General features: G+C 33.6%; 1 long non-coding RNA gene across 1 annotated transcript; it reads right to left on the bottom strand.

Annotated features, from left to right (window-relative positions):
* Positions 1-260: 260 nt before the first annotated feature.
* LOC111086871 lies at positions 261-3,597 on the bottom strand. The gene is made up of 3 exons (XR_002611596.1): positions 3,447-3,597; positions 1,219-1,329; positions 261-360 (listed from the first exon to the last, which is right to left on the bottom strand). It is a non-coding gene; the product is annotated as an uncharacterized LOC111086871 (long non-coding RNA).
* Between the last annotated feature and the right edge of the window lie 5,831 nt (positions 3,598-9,428).

The following is a 9,428-nucleotide window of genomic DNA, read 5'->3' as shown; positions in this document are numbered from 1 at the left end:
CAACATTCTACATGAGTAACCAAATTATCTTCACAAATTCAATCAATTTAAGGTTAAAATCTAAAAATATTGTCACTCAGATTGCTTATGTTAAGCTAATTGCTATCATTAAATTTAAACTGTGCCTTTTGTAGGTGGATATTTCATATGTCTCAATACTATAAAATTTAAAGCTCCATACACTTACAGATTACTTAGTCAGCACCAGTAGCAGAGCTTCTCATTAATTTCAATCCTTAAAGTGTACTTAATAACCAATGTTTACGAAATAACATCATTCTTCTACTCACTTTTTCTGTCTTTTTTTGGCAACTGTCTGCACCTTACTTTTTCCCGAAATGTCTTCTGTTAACCAATCATCTATAGAAAAAACAAAGTATGTCCGACAGGTTAGTCACTTTTCTTAATGATAGAACTTGTTACTGAATTACAATAAATATCAAAAACTCTACAAAAATTTTAAAATGCAACTTCATTTAATAAATATAGAAAATTCAATTAAAAATATGGATGGAAGATTGAAATGAAACTCATGGCAAATAAAAACGAATTTTTAAGTATGGATTCTCAGGCAAGTTTGTCAACAGCAATAACTGGATGGTAATGACAGTAGGCATCTGTCTATCCAGATCTCTACAGATGCAAATTACATCATCATTGAAACAATTTCCAAAATTATCTAATATTCCACAATATCACTTATCGATATAATAAATTTGGAACGATACTTGACAAAATAGAATCATTAAATAAAATTTTATACATTTCACGAGTAACGAACTATCACCAACTGTTTACCAGGCTATAGAGGAAAACTTTAAACTATATTGGGGAACGATATAATCAAATATTATATTCATACTCAAAACCAAATTAAACTTTCTAATCACATGGTATGTACAAAGTGAAATGCTGGTTACAATATATGAAAATAGTAAGATCCAAATGCCCTTTTAATTGTAAAGTACAATGTTTTATTTGTAACATCAAGTTCCTAGTAAGAGTTAGAAAAATGTTTTCCTACTGCATTTAATACATGTAGTAAATTCAACTACACACATTCTCTAATCTGTACGAATAGCTTTGAAGTGTTTTCCCCCACAGCAATTTATTCCACTGTTTTCAACATCATTTCGTAACTTTTTAAACACCTAAAAAAAATCATACTTAAAGTTAACTGTGAATGAAAATGACAGAAAATTAAGATAATTCACTCACTGATTATACTGTTGTAATTAGACACCTCTTTTTACAACATAAGGCTCTTTTCTCCTCATTTGAAATCACTGATGAGTCATGCACATATCCAAAAAGCAGCATCACAAGTACCTTTGAAAAACACCATTTCAATGCTTGTAGCTAAAATATGTAGTTGTTTTTCTTCACATTGAAAATTAATGTAAAATCATTTAGTCTAAAGGAATGAACCCGAGCAGAGAATAGAATATACTATATTTCTACACTTATTCCATGTCTAAAAGATGTAATATTTTGGAGAATCAAAATAGGGATTTATAGCTTAAGGAAATAATGTCAACACTATCTACAACCTTAAGCTTGTTTATTTACTTTTTTGGGAATTGCATTTTCACTTTAAGCTACCTATCTTGTTTCTGTTTTTTTTTTTGATGACCCATATTCCTCCTTTCTAAATTGAGAATATTTAAAACTGAGACAAGGTATCAAGCCAGCTATAGCAAGTAGATCAATGTTTATATCAGAAATATTTAATTCTAACCTCTGAAGTAAGTAAAAGTAGTTAGAATAACATATTTTGTTCAACATAAGACTTGGACAGGGACTATTCTGTTTTTGAAAAATAAAGAGGTGAGACAGGCACTTATTTTTTAATCTTAAATTTTGTTGGGCATAAAAGTACTGGCCAAGAAGCTGTTTACTTTGATTTAACAAAATTTTTACTCTGAGAAATGATGGAACATATACGGTTTTGAATGGTAGAATGAAAATAGCACCACCTGTAAGCAATTAACTTTGTTCACTGGTCATAGTTTGGCACTATCTATTGTTGAATGCGAAAATATAAAACTTTTTGAAATACTGAAACCAAATGAGGGACAAGCAGACAAAAACTAATAATTTTATTTGTTGGATTTCATAAGGGCTATCTGCCATTCCTAATTTTGAAAGAACAGACAATAGGGAAGTTTGCTAATCAACACCACTTAACACCAATTCTTGTCTTAGGGTGTGTGTAAAAGTCGGATGTACTCAGAGGTAGCTTTTAAAATGTGTTCAGACAAAAGAGATGCCTTTTTCTTGTACTTATGATAAAAAAAAGTATGTTTCCTATACCAATTCTTTTGTGGTTTCTTATGTCCTGTTGATGCCTCCATAGTATGAGTCATATGATATATACAGAGCATATGCAGCACTTCACAATCATAGCAAACAATTTCCGGGTAGCCAAAACTCGACCTAGGGGGCAGTTGTTGACCTAAGTTGGCTGAAAATACTTGCAGAAAAGTCCACAAATACAAGAAAATGCATTTCATTTCTCTGAACACATTTTAAAAACTACCTCTGACTTATACCAATATAGCTTGTCTTTATTTTGTATTGGCTGTAACAGAAAGAAACCCATTGAACCTCAGCTCCACAATCTGGTACAAGATTTACAAAGACTCGAATGCCCTTATAAAAAAACAATCGTTTAGTTGACCTAAGTAAATCAAAAATAACCTCACCTTAGTATAAACTTTACAAAATCTAAAACTCAAAGTCCAAATATATCTATCTCAAAATATACTAATTAAGTTTAATCTTTGATTGTCAGTATGCCTATTAATAATATCATATTCACCTTTAGAAATACGAGTAGTACTAGCACTGACTTACACACTTTATCTTTATCTATTGTTTGGAGACATTCTACCAAATTTTCTCCATTTACTTCTTCTCTGGGTCTCACCATAAACCTCATGGGATAAACAGAATTCTGTCTAATGTTACAGCATTTAACTATCTCTTAAAAATAAAATTCAAAAAGGAACTAGAATTTAAAAATTTAAAAGCACACAATTAAAATACTTATTACCATTACTAACAAAGGAAACAAAAACAGCCGAATCAACCACGTGGCTAGGCTTAAGAAGCTTATGAATTTTAAATTCTAGTTCCTTTTTGTATTTTATTTTTACGAGATAGTTAAATGTTGTAACATTAGACAGAAGTCTGTCTACTTTGCACCACGGTTAATTTCCATGCTGTTTATCCAATGAGGTAGTGTGTAGGGTTAAGGCTAAGCTTTACTAGATTGGTACTAGTAGATATAGACTAGACACAATGAAAATGACAACACTTTTTACCATTACTAACAAACAAAGGAAACAACAAACAGCCGAATCAACCACGTGGCTAGGCTTAAGAACAAGAGCTAGTCAGTACTAGTAGTACTAATCTAGCAAAGATTAACCCTACACACTCACCTTTTCGAACTAAGAATATAGTCTATCTCCTTTCTGATAAGTGGAAGTGTTGACTACATCTTGCTTCTAGGATAAGAGAATTTTTATTAAAAATATTATGATAAACTCTAAAAGAAAAATTGTAACAAAGGCCCTACCATGCGCAGTACAAATGCTACCATCAAATATTGGTATAGTACTGATTGTAAGTGTAACCTAACTTTTACCCTGACACTACTAAATCGTCAAACGATTATACCAAAAAATAAAATAAAAAAAAATTAAACGTGATATCGATAACTTTATCTATGGCAAAGATTTTTTTTACTGAAGAAGTAATGGAAACTAAAAAATATATTTATATACATATATACCCCCGATAGGACAGCGGTATGTCTGTGGACTTACAAAGTTAAAATCTGTGATGGAGTCAGCAGAGAGCCCAATCTGGCTCTGATTTAAAACTAACAAACTTGCAAATATATACACATATATTGATAAAATTAATAAGCAAAATTTCTAAGCACATTTACAATGTAAGAAACGGTAGTTGCAAATCTATCTAGCAAATAGTTCGTGTGACCATATTTTTGGTTGCATAAATATATAATCATAAAATATATAGATGCAGCTCGTAAATTAAGATTCTTGGTTATTAAAAATATATCTAATGATTGAAATAGTCAAGAATGTCAACGTGCCATAAGTAGTGTAAATTAATTTATATTTAGTTGTATATATTCAGTAAATTTTCAAAATTCTTGTGCACAGTTATAATATTATAGTTAAGCCCAATGACGAAATATTCTAAACGTTCACAAATCATTTTACTCCAGTAACGGTCGCATACACCAACAGATAGAAACTTGGTTCAATTTGGTACAGTACTTCTCTCCTCCTCTCCCAAGAGCAGGACCAGCCCATCTCAAGAAATAACATAAATACTTGTATTATTTGGTATGAACATTGGTTTCTGGTATATTAGGCTTTAATGTTTTGTCTGAATTTGGCGCGGTAATTCAAAATTCCGTTTGTCTTTAGTTGGTGCGAAAGAATTATTCTAGTCTTTGTGGATGTTTCAAAGAAAGACTTCCTTCAATCTCGCAGCTAGTATAGGCATTGAAACCAGGCAGTCTGGTACATAGACAATACACACACACACTAATAGTGAATATAGATTTGTTTTACTTGTCCACATGTTTTTTTTTTTTTTGTTGTTGTTGTTTTTCTGTTTGAGTTTTAAATTATTCTATGCAGTACATTTCCTGATTATGCATTTTGCGGATATTTTAAAACGTATATGTTGTACATCAGTGTACTTGAATAACACAGGCTGTTTAAAAAGTAACATTTTCTGCTGTGACCAAAGGATTTGTTACTGTTGAATTTATTTTGAATGTGCTTCTTTTTCTGTTTGACTCTCTGCTACAATAATATTTATAAATCATAATCATTGAAGAACACTTTGTAAGACCATAAAAAACTTACAGTGGAGAGGAGGAAGCCATGAATGAAGATTGTAGAATGTGAAAAGGACTAGGAGAGGTACTCTCTTAAAGCTAGATATTTTGCAATGGTGAGAGCTATATCTAAATTATTGATTTATCCTTGGGACTGTGAGGTTGATGGATGTTTTGTTTGGTTGTCCCAAAGGTCACTTCACTCATGCTGAAAAGTATAGAAGGGTCATGGTGGCTTCAAGTAGTCTGAACATTCCAATGTTCGCTGTGATGGTCTCTACAGAACACCAAATCACTCACTAAGAAACCGGGGCATGGAAAGACATTGGTTTGAATTGTCTGTGGCTGGGGGGGGGGGCAGCAAAACTTGTTTGAAAGGTTTTGGCATGATTCATCACAATTCCATTAGGTGGAATGGGTGCATCTCACTACGATACAAGAGTTAGTAGTCAGAAGCCTTCTATATCAGTAAGGCATACTTACAACAATACAAAACTATGTCTGGTGGCTGAAAACATGGTGGGATATGATGACAAAGTCTGGTAACACACACATTGCATCATCATGATGGCGACAGTGGCCAATATGATCGTGAGCTGAGTCATCTCACTATGACCTTAGTCCAAAAACTCTACATTCGTGAGGATGCACATCTCTAGAGGAAGACAACACTTCAAACACATTGACAGTATGTGATGACAATATGTTGTATCACACAACTCATCATCATGATGGCAATGATGATGTATGTTACCACTTGTTGAGTCATTACAATGTGGAGTTAACCTAAAGATGTCATGTTAGTGAGGATGTACATCTCCAGACTTCAAGGATAAGATAAGAGCTTCCATAAAATGCACAAAACCTCTCAGGTATTCAGTGGTATAGAATCTCGTAGCAGGTTCCTTTCAGCATCGCAATAAAATTATAGAGGTGAGGTACAACAGGTAAATCCATCAGTGTTTAACTCTATTACTCTCAGATGGGTGCATCCTACCCAAAAGGAAAAATGGTATAGTTGAATTAAAAAGTATATAGAAAATAGAACTGTACTCGTTCTTACAATAATAAAAACAACTGTAATGTAACATATTGCGCATAAAAACAACAAAATTGAAACCTTTTAATATGGATAAATTTGAAAACTGTTTGATATAAAAATAGAATTCCTTTAGCAACGAAATATATCACACAAAACTCCATTAAGGGAAATATGAATTATTTTGCAAACAATTATGTACATAAATCATAAAGACAACTCATGCAAAATATTAATAACAAAAAGAATGCATCTTTTGACATAAAATATAATGATAATCCAAGAAAAGAACTACAGAAATATTGTTAAACATAAACTATTCTAAAATATAAAATCATTACGAAAAAGAAATACGTCAGATATCTACTTTCAAATCTTCCCCTCACATCAAATGAGTTGTCATGACTTGAGATGGCATCCTCATTTTCTCCCAATTCATCATTCATAACCTCACACTCCTGTACGAGAGATTTGTCTGTGATGTGCAGACACAACGTAATGGAAAGCTTCACATGATTTTATATGCCTCATATCCACTGTAATTTGTAAGTCAATGGACTAATATGCCAAAGTATGATCCAACCTGCTTTAGTGCTGCTGTCATATGTTACAACATAACCATACAGTAGTACATCCATTACTTTATCATTTTGTCATAATACTTCTGTTGTCAAGTGGCTTTTCCAAGTTGTTGATGGGAGCATTCATGTGCATTAAACAATTTACATAGTCCTGTGCACTTTGTGAGGCATCTCATTGTAGGAGAGACCTTACATCACATCAATATGGAGACGCATTTCTTACCCTAACATGGGAAACAGCCTTTGAACCTCTGTCCACTAGCTCTGTATACCATCATATTGTGCAGCAAATGTTTATACCAGTCTGTTTGGCCAGGATTAATAAATTTGGCAACTTTATGCTTGATAGTTTGCATACCCATTCTGTTAAAACATATAATTGGGGGTGATAAAGAAAAGTGTACATCTTCACCATTATTACTACTTTACAGAGAACAAATGGTTATTGAAATTAGCTCCATGAAACATGTGGAACTCTCAAAGTGTGACAAACTGTGCAATCCAGTGCTCCACCATCACATCAGCTACAGATTGAGCCATTGTATCGATAAGCCTTGGCCCACTTTGTGAAGTAGTTGGTGGTGATGAGTACATATTGGTTACTTCTCACAGTCTCTAGGATTAAGCCTGCGGTATCTGAGGCTATGCTATGTAGAGGATACCCAACAATTCTCTGTCAGAGTTTACCCTGCCATGTCCAATTATTTCTACTGATCGCACACACTGTACGGTATTTTCACCAATAGTAAACATCTTGACTTGAATGCAGTCAGAAGAACCACCATCAAATGCTAATACAAGGACGTGTAATACCTCGTTGCCCTCCAGGATTTGTATATACAAACTATGGAGAATCTCTTGCCTTAGAGCACAATCAGAGAACCATGTTTCAGGGGTTTATAGAAATGATACAGCACACCTTTTTGCGTGCAATACTGTCCATAGAAGTACCACAGCTTACGCCTATCCATGATACATTCATCCATTTGTACTGACCAGGATCTGCCTTGCTGCACATACTTGATCTGTATCTTTCAATTGCTCTTCCTGGAGCTTCCAAATTAGTAATTGTGGCATCCATCACCTTTGGAATCTATCACTGCATAAGTTGACATTTCTATGGCAGAAATGGTTTCAACTTCGACACAATATTCAGTATTAAGATGTTTCACAAATGAACAGCGTCTCACTTTGTTGCAATATTGTTCATTCACGTTTCCATTTTGTGGGCCTGGGTGATGCACTACGATAAAGTCATATTATCGTAAAGTTGTTATCCAACGTGATTTCACCCTTTCTGGATTTTTAAAGTTCATTAACCATTTTATGGAAGCATGGTCCACCTGGTTAGTGAACTTCCTACTGTACAAGTAGTGGCAGTAGTGTTTGGAGAAGACCATGAATGTGAGCAATTCTTTCTTGTTGTAATGTAGCTGCATTCAGGGTCTTCGAGCATACAACTAGCATAGTGGTTACACTTTTTACTCTTTCAGCCAACTGTAATAATACTATACTGGTTTCATTATCGCTGGGGTTGGTGTCCAATAGGAACTTGCTGTTTTGTCGTGGACAAGCCAGCATTGGTATAATCTCTAGAGAACAATAAAGATAGAGAAAAAGTCAACTTAATGGCTTTCTGAACTACGTAGACGTAGAATAAATGAAACTATTTTCGAAAGTTCTACATTAACATATGAAGGTTTAAAATACATGATATGCCTGTGTACCACAGCTGGATGAGGAAGTTGACTCTGATGATTAGAGTACTATATTATATCATCTCATTTTATCTGATGAAGAAGACATTGGTAGAACATACCTGACTATTCGTTAAAAGTCAGATGAGGAAACGGCCAGAGAAGAAGTAGTAAAATTGTTCTGATGACAACCTACGAATCATTATGGCTGATAGTAACAGCTTGACCAGCAGCTAAGATAGTAATTTGGTTAAAAAATCAATGTACTGAAAAGAAAGGTAGCAATTTGCTTTCTAAAGTATCAAGTGATGTTCATAGTACAATATATATATATACATTATCTATATGGTTACCACTTGATCAACACAGTTAGCCCATTGTATAGCTTTCACTTAACAACAAACCACCATTTAAACATCGATGAATGAACTGAAGTGACAATCCTTACTTTCCGAGCTATAAAAAGGGGTTTCATGATAGAATATAAATGCAGCATACTATGGGATAACCATTTGACTAATTTAATTTTTAGGACAGTTGATCCATATTTTTCAAGAGATATTTAAGAAACCTCGTTGCAAATGTTGGCAGGCATTTGTATGGAGAAACGTCATTAGCGAACTCGCAATCTTGCTCGTAAGTCGGTACGACTTTGTGTTGCGTCTCGATGCAAGGTGGCACCTGATAGTGTGGTTGGTAACTACCAGTCTTGCTGAAGTGTATTAATTAAAAAAATGTGTACACAGACAACGTGAAAAATTAATATCGACTGTATAAATCAAGCGAAGTTTGTATAATTTTTTTTAGATATCTGCCCGAATTATTTTATTTATTTGATATAACGAATTTTTGACGATCCCTAGATGGCAGTGCCGATGGGACAAACTTGGCCATTTTGAGTGATCGCTGAGTTAGGATGGCGAAAATAGTTTTGGTACCGTTTTTGAACAGTGTTTGTACGCGTGTATTTTCATTCGATAACATGACATTTAGTATTAATGAATGTTTATAGCAAATTAGATCATTTCTGTTTATCTTATATCCTTGATTATGGGAACAATCTCACAATATTTTACATTTTATAGCCGTTTTATTCACTGTTTCAAGAATTACTTCCAATTCTGTTCAGCTAATCTTCTGAGCCTCCCCCCATAAAAATAAATACTGATTTCAGCAATAACAAACCAGTAAACTTCATTTAAGTTCATTGTTCATTACACTATGTT

The sequence above is a fragment of the Limulus polyphemus genome, unplaced genomic scaffold, assembly GCF_000517525.1.
Source record: "Limulus polyphemus unplaced genomic scaffold, Limulus_polyphemus-2.1.2 Scaffold1501, whole genome shotgun sequence".
Taxonomy (NCBI): domain Eukaryota; kingdom Metazoa; phylum Arthropoda; class Merostomata; order Xiphosura; family Limulidae; genus Limulus; species Limulus polyphemus.
The sequence above is the reverse complement of the archived record's forward strand: the minus strand, read 5'-3'. Positions and strand labels throughout refer to the sequence as shown.